This window comes from Echinops telfairi, unplaced genomic scaffold (assembly GCF_000313985.2).
Source record: "Echinops telfairi isolate 266 unplaced genomic scaffold, ASM31398v2 ScPeMD7_25;HRSCAF=90, whole genome shotgun sequence".
NCBI classification, from domain to species: Eukaryota; Metazoa; Chordata; class Mammalia; order Afrosoricida; family Tenrecidae; genus Echinops; species Echinops telfairi.
In genome coordinates, this window is record NW_022103922.1 from 662340 (window position 1) to 668398 (window position 6059).

A 6059-nucleotide genomic window follows, 5' to 3' on the forward strand; every position below is an offset into this window, starting at 1 on the left:
GGCGCACACCTCCCACTTGGGATTAGAGGCCGAGCACTTTGCCCTGTGCCACCAGGGCGCCTTAAGCGGAGCCCGCTGTGGTTCCCAAGTCCATCCTTGGAGCACCTGCTTTTCAGCGCCCGTGATCCGAATCGGCCGGGGCTACTTCTGTGGCCCTGGACTCACGGCCTCTGACAGTGGCAGGGAACTCTTAGTGCCCAGGGCCTCCCCAGCTGCACTGGCTCCTGAGCCTGCAAGTGTGGGAGAACTTCCGGTGCCCGCCCCTTGGGGAGAGACCCCACTTGGAAACTCTGCCAGGGTACAGGCCTCACCCCCCGGAGAGACCCAGAGGGCACAGGTGAGAGGGCCTGCAGGAGCAGAGGTGGGCTGAGAGCAGGCGAGGGCCTGCAGGAGCAGAGGCCTCACCCCCAGAGAGCCCCTGAGGCCCTGGGAAGCCAGGCCGGACCCCTGACCCCACCCGGGAAACTGCTGTGTGTGCGTAGAGTTTGAAGAAGCCAGGAAGTGGGTGGCAGAGAAGCTGCAGTTCCAGAAAGACGTGGACGTGAACCTGTTTGAGAGCACCATCCGCATCCTGGGCGGCCTGCTGAGCACCTACCACCTGACGGGGGACAGCCTCTTCCTGGAGAAAGCCGTGAGTGTGATGGGAGGTGGGGTGCCAGCCTGTACCTGCGTGCTCTCTCCATCCTGCCAGTCTGTTCACGGAGTGCGTGTGTCTGACCCACAGACGCGGCCCGCAGTCCGGGTGGCTCCAGCTGAATTCTGCTGTTGGTGCCCTCATGGGGTGGTGGAGGGTGGACCAGGCGGCCTGCCCTGACAGTTGTTCTCTGGCCTCCCTGTCCATCAGAAAGACTTTGGAAACCGGCTGCTGCCTGCCTTCAAGACCCCCTTCTCGGACGTGAACCTGGCCACGGGCCACGCGCACGTGCGTCGTGGGGACCCCACAGCAGCGAGTCACAGGAGTTCCGAGAGCGCACGCGCCACGGGGCTGGACCATTCCAGGTATCTGCAGTGCTTTGCCGTGAGCTTAATACGAATGTTCTGTATCAAGTAGCCCTGTCGCCTGGGTCACAATCCCACTGGCCTGAGCCTCTGGGTCGGCTGGCTGGGGCTGAAGAGCAGAGAAGCTCCCCCTGGTCCCGAAGCTAGAGCCGGAGTTCACACCAGCAGCCCCGGGGGACGAGTCTGGGGCAAGTCCTGCTCCTTCGTTTTCCCCGAGGTCTGCACAGTTTGCAGCCCAGGGACCCTGCATCCGCAGAAAGCTCACTCTTCTCGCCCGATTCGCGTCTCTTCCCGCCGCACACAGCCCGGAGGACACGCCTGCGCAAGCTCCCCGCACAGCAGGTCAGCACTGCGATCGGCCGCGCTCCTTACATTGCCTCATGCAGGGTGATGACGTCATCACCGTATCCGTCAAAAAGCTGAGAACCCGGGCTCCACCAAGCGGGCGCCTTCTGGGGGTGGGGGTGGGGGCATAATTCAATCCTTCCCGCCCGCCAGTGTGCTGGACTGCGGTGGCCTGTGTGTGGCCGTGATGCGGGAGCACCCCTGGTATTTCAAATATCATCAGGGTCACCCAGGGAAAGCAGATTTCAGCTCAGCTTTCAGACTGCAAGGAAGGGTAGGCTGCCCACTTCTGAGGACCTAGCCACCGAAAGCCTTGGGAAGGGCAGCAGGACCGTCAGAGACCGTGCTGGAAGACGGGCTCCCAGGGTGCACTGCACTCCATGTGGACAAGACAGCTGCCTCCTCCAGGCAGAGCCCGCTGCTCAGACCTCCGTGTGCTGCCGGGGGACGACTGGACACGAAGCAAAGCAGAGACAAAGACTGACAAAAGAAAACCAGTAAACATGCACGAGTAGTCAAAATGTGGGGTGTACAAAATACGAAGCTAGAAAAACTAGGAAGAATCAGAAATGAAATGGAACAGATCAAGATCAGTATCCTGGGCATTAATAAGTAGTGAGCTGAAATGGACTGGCATGGGTCCTTTTTAGTTGGACAGCCTTCTGACTTACTCCGGTGAGAATAACAATCCAAGAGGAATGCCCTCAAATTCATCGCCAAAAAGAACATTCCAAGATCTGTCTTGAGAGAGAAGGCTGTCTGGAGACAGCAGTGGGTACAGGACAGGACTGTGCAGCCCCTGGGAAGTCCAGTTGATAACAACCATCGGTCAGATTGCTAAGACGCGGGTTTGTCTTCCTTGCCCTGAGAAGCACTCTTGCCTTACTTCTTTTAAGCCAGAGTTTGGCAGTCCATGGTACGTCAACACTTTGCTCCAGCACCACAGTTCAGAGGCATCGGTTCTTCGCTGGTCTTCCTTATTCAGTGTCCAACTTCCACGTGCATGTGAGACGATGGGAAATGCCGTGGCTCGGGTCAGACGCACCTCAGTCCTCAAAGTCACATCCTTGGTCTTCAGTCCTCTAAAGAGGTCTTGTGCCGCAGATTGACCTAATGCAACACATCTTCTGATCTATTGACTTCCACTTCCGTGAGCGTTGATTGTGGATCCAGCAAAGACAAAGTCTTTGACCACTCCAACCTCCTCTCCATTTATCATGATGTCGCCTATTGGCCCAGGTGTGAGGGTTTCAGTCTTCTTTCACATGGAGTCGCCATTCATGCTGAAGGCTGCAGCCCTTGATCTTTATCAGTGGAAACTGTGAATGGTGTTGACATTACAAGACAGCAAAATTATGCTGAAGATCATCCAACAACGGCTGCTTCGGTGCCCTGGAAGGGAGTGGCCAGAAATCCAAGCCAGGTTCAGAAGAGGACATGGAACAAGGGATGTCTTTGCTGGTGTCTGAAAACAGAGTACCAGAAAGATGTTTTATCAATTATGCAAAGGCATTCTGTTCTGTGGATGATGAAGAACTATGGGTACCGTGACGAGGAACGGGAATTCCAGGACCCTCCCTTGTGCTCCTGCAGAACGTGTACATGAGCCAAGAGGCAGTCATTCAAACACAGGAGGAGGTGCTGAGGGGTTTCCCATCAGGAAAGACGCGTATCAGAGTCGTGCGCTTTCCCCAAACGTATCCAGTCTGTACGGCAAGCAAATCATCTGGGCAGCCGGACCACATGAAGAAGAAGAAGAAGAAGGAGAAGGAGAAGGAGAAGGAGAAGAAGACGGCGTTAGGGTTAGAGGGAGGCTTGTTAACAGTCTCCAGTATGCAGATGACACACCTTGCGTGGTGACACCGAGGAGTTCTTGAAGCACTTGCTGACGAAGTCCGAAGATGACCGTCTCTACTCTGGATGGCAGCCCAGGTCCTCACAACTGGAGGCCAACAGACAACGTCGAGCACATGGCTCTCGTTGGGATGCAATCTTGCGTGGATCCAGCGATGCCCACGGTAGCAGAATTCGAGAACCCAGATGTCAGATTGCACTGGGCAGCCCGCCCCCCCACGACCTCCTTGAAGCGTTGACGAGCACACATGTCATTTTGAGGACCCAAGTTGTGGTGTTTTCAGTCCTCTTGTTTGCATGTTGGACATTAAGTAAGGAGGGCCTTGGGCAACGTATAGGGCATGCCGATGAAGCCGCAATGTGTGTGAATTAAGATGTTCGTTCGCTAAGACTATCGAAAGTTCCGTGGATTGGTAGACAAGCAAACAGATCTGCCGGGAAGGGAGAGGGCGAGACTTCATCTCACTACTTTGGACGTGTTATCAGGAGAGACCAGGCCCAAGAAAAGGACACGATCAGCAGAAAAGAGGACGCCCTGGCAGCACGGGTGGACGCAGTGGCTGCAACAGTGGGCTCAAACGTAACAGGAGTGAGGGGGCCCGGGGCGGGCGGTGCTCCATGGGGTCGTTCAGAATGGCACAGAGCACCTGTTGTGAGTCAGACCCACTGGACAGCACTTGCCAGCGACAACCACTCTGCCCTGACATTGCCCTCCCTGGAGACCTACATTTGTCCACGTGACTCCGAGTGACCACTCTCTAGTGTCCACTCCTGCAGCCTGAACGAGTTAGCGTTTTTGGAGTCTGGTTGGGGGCCACCGAACTCCTGTGTTTTAGTTTACCTGGGACGTTTTGATTTCTTCTTCCCTGCGAAAGCTGGTTTTCCAGGCGCTGGGGTTCTGGGCTGGCAGGTTTCATTTCTTTCCGCACTGTGGGTAGTCTTCCCGCGGACTCCTGGGCCTCATGCGCTCTGAGGGGGAATCAGCGGCTACTCGGGCTCCGACCCCGTGCTCGGGGTGAGTCTCTCGCCCGCATCCGAGATTCTCCTTCTCTGTGGTCTTTGACAGTTTAATGGGTTTTCGGGTGGGTACCTTTGCATTGATTTTGCGTGGATTTCCCTGAGCTTCTCGGATGTGTAGGTCCAAGTCTTTCATCCAGTTTAGAGGATGTCTGGCCATTGTTTCTCGTGCCCCTTCCCCTCCTCCCAGGGCTCCCACCATACATATTGTTACCCTCCTGATCGTGCCCCATGGGCCTGTGTTCATTTTTGTTTCTTCTAATTTCTCTCTGCTTCTCCAACTTGGCTCTGTCCACTGGCCTACCTTCTCGGATTGTTTTCTCCCTCTTCAGCTCAAGGATGCTATTGATCGAACCAGCTGGCAAATTGTTATTTCGGTGATAATGCTCAGAATTTCTGTTTTCCTTTCTTTCTATGGTTTCTGTCCCATTTAGATTCTCATTGCAGGTTTTACACCATCTGCCTGATTTCAGCCGGTTCTTGTTCACCGAGGAGTGTTCTGACCTCGTGGCCGGGCAGCTCATCTCCAGCCTCCCTCAGCCTCCGTTTCATGGCTGTTTTTGTCCTCAGGAATGGACAGGCAACCGTGCTTGGTGCGCCTGGCTCCCTTTGTTAAACGCTGGGTGTGCGAGCGTCGGACCACGGCTGCCGGGAGGGCAGAGCCTCCCTCTCGCCGACAGTGGGAGGCTTGTCGCTGTCCTCCCCGTCCTGTGCCTGTCGGTGACCGATGGCTTTTCCGAGGACAAAAGGAGGCAGAGCAGACCTGGAGCACGTCGCATTGGCCGCGTTGAAGTGGCCTTTCCTGCTGATTCACTGGGCTGCTGCGAACCTTGGCGCGTTTCTCAGAGTGCACAGGGCTGTTTGAACAGTGCCTGCCTCACCTCAGTGGGGCAGGACGGAGTGCAGACCTGGGAGAGTGGGGCACTCTGAGGGATCCCTGCGTGGGAGGCTTGGGAGCCCCTGTCAGGTCCCAGTGGTTGTGTGACATGCTGGCGGGGTGGGGGGGTGTCGGGAAACAGGATCCCTCTCTCCTCCCTGGGGGAATAATAAGCCCTGAGTTCAGTCCACCTTTCTGAAGTTCAGCCCAGGTCCCAGCCTCCCCTACAGTCCTGGTGCCCCGTCCCTGATCACGCTCCTTTCTCTGTCTGTCCTGAATTGCAGGAGGCCACAGAGGCGGTGACCCGGCACGTCCCCGTGCTGTTCGGGAAGAAGGACGGTCTGGTGCCCAAGTTCATCAGCGTTCTCAGTGGACACGCTGTGCCCTCTGAGTCCGCATGCTGGGCGCCGGCGCTGACAGCGATTACGACTGTCTGCTGAAGCGGTGGATACAGGGAGGGAAGGATGAGACATGACGAGCCCCACTCGGGGCACTGGGCCCCAGTCTGTGTAAGGAAGCGGCCACCGATTAGGCCTGGTCTCAGCCCCTAGGAATGACCATTTCCTATTCCCCTGCCTCCCCAAGGGAGGGGCCGTCCCATCCCAGTGAGTGGGCCCCGCAGGCTGGGCGAGCACTGGACAGTGCACTCCCCTCACTGCTGGGGCAATGGCTTTAGAAAGTACAGTCAGCTCCTGTAGGGGAGCTTTGATCACTGATGTCTCAGCCAGGGGACACTTGGGGTGGCCATCCCCGTGGACATCTCAGATGGAGGTCCAGCTTTAGGCTGCAGGACAGTTCACAGTCACCCTGTGGGGCTCCCATCAGTGCCATCGGGGGCAGTGCGGCCTGACTCCCCAGAACTGAAGCAGCAGGGGCTGAGGTAGGAGATAGGCCCTCTGGGCCCAGGGCTGAGACAACATCAGGACGGCTCTGACTCAGGACCCTGGTGTGTGGAGCAGGAGACCCC

The 6059-nt window shown here is 56.9% G+C and overlaps 1 long non-coding RNA gene across 1 annotated transcript; it reads left to right on the forward strand.

Moving 5' to 3' along the window:
• Window positions 1–91: 91 nt before the first annotated feature.
• LOC123521576 lies at window positions 92–6053 on the forward strand. The gene is made up of 4 exons (XR_006679993.1): window positions 92–337; window positions 483–631; window positions 845–999; window positions 4786–6053. It is a non-coding gene; the product is annotated as an uncharacterized LOC123521576 (long non-coding RNA).
• The last annotated feature ends 6 nt before the right edge of the window (window positions 6054–6059 follow it).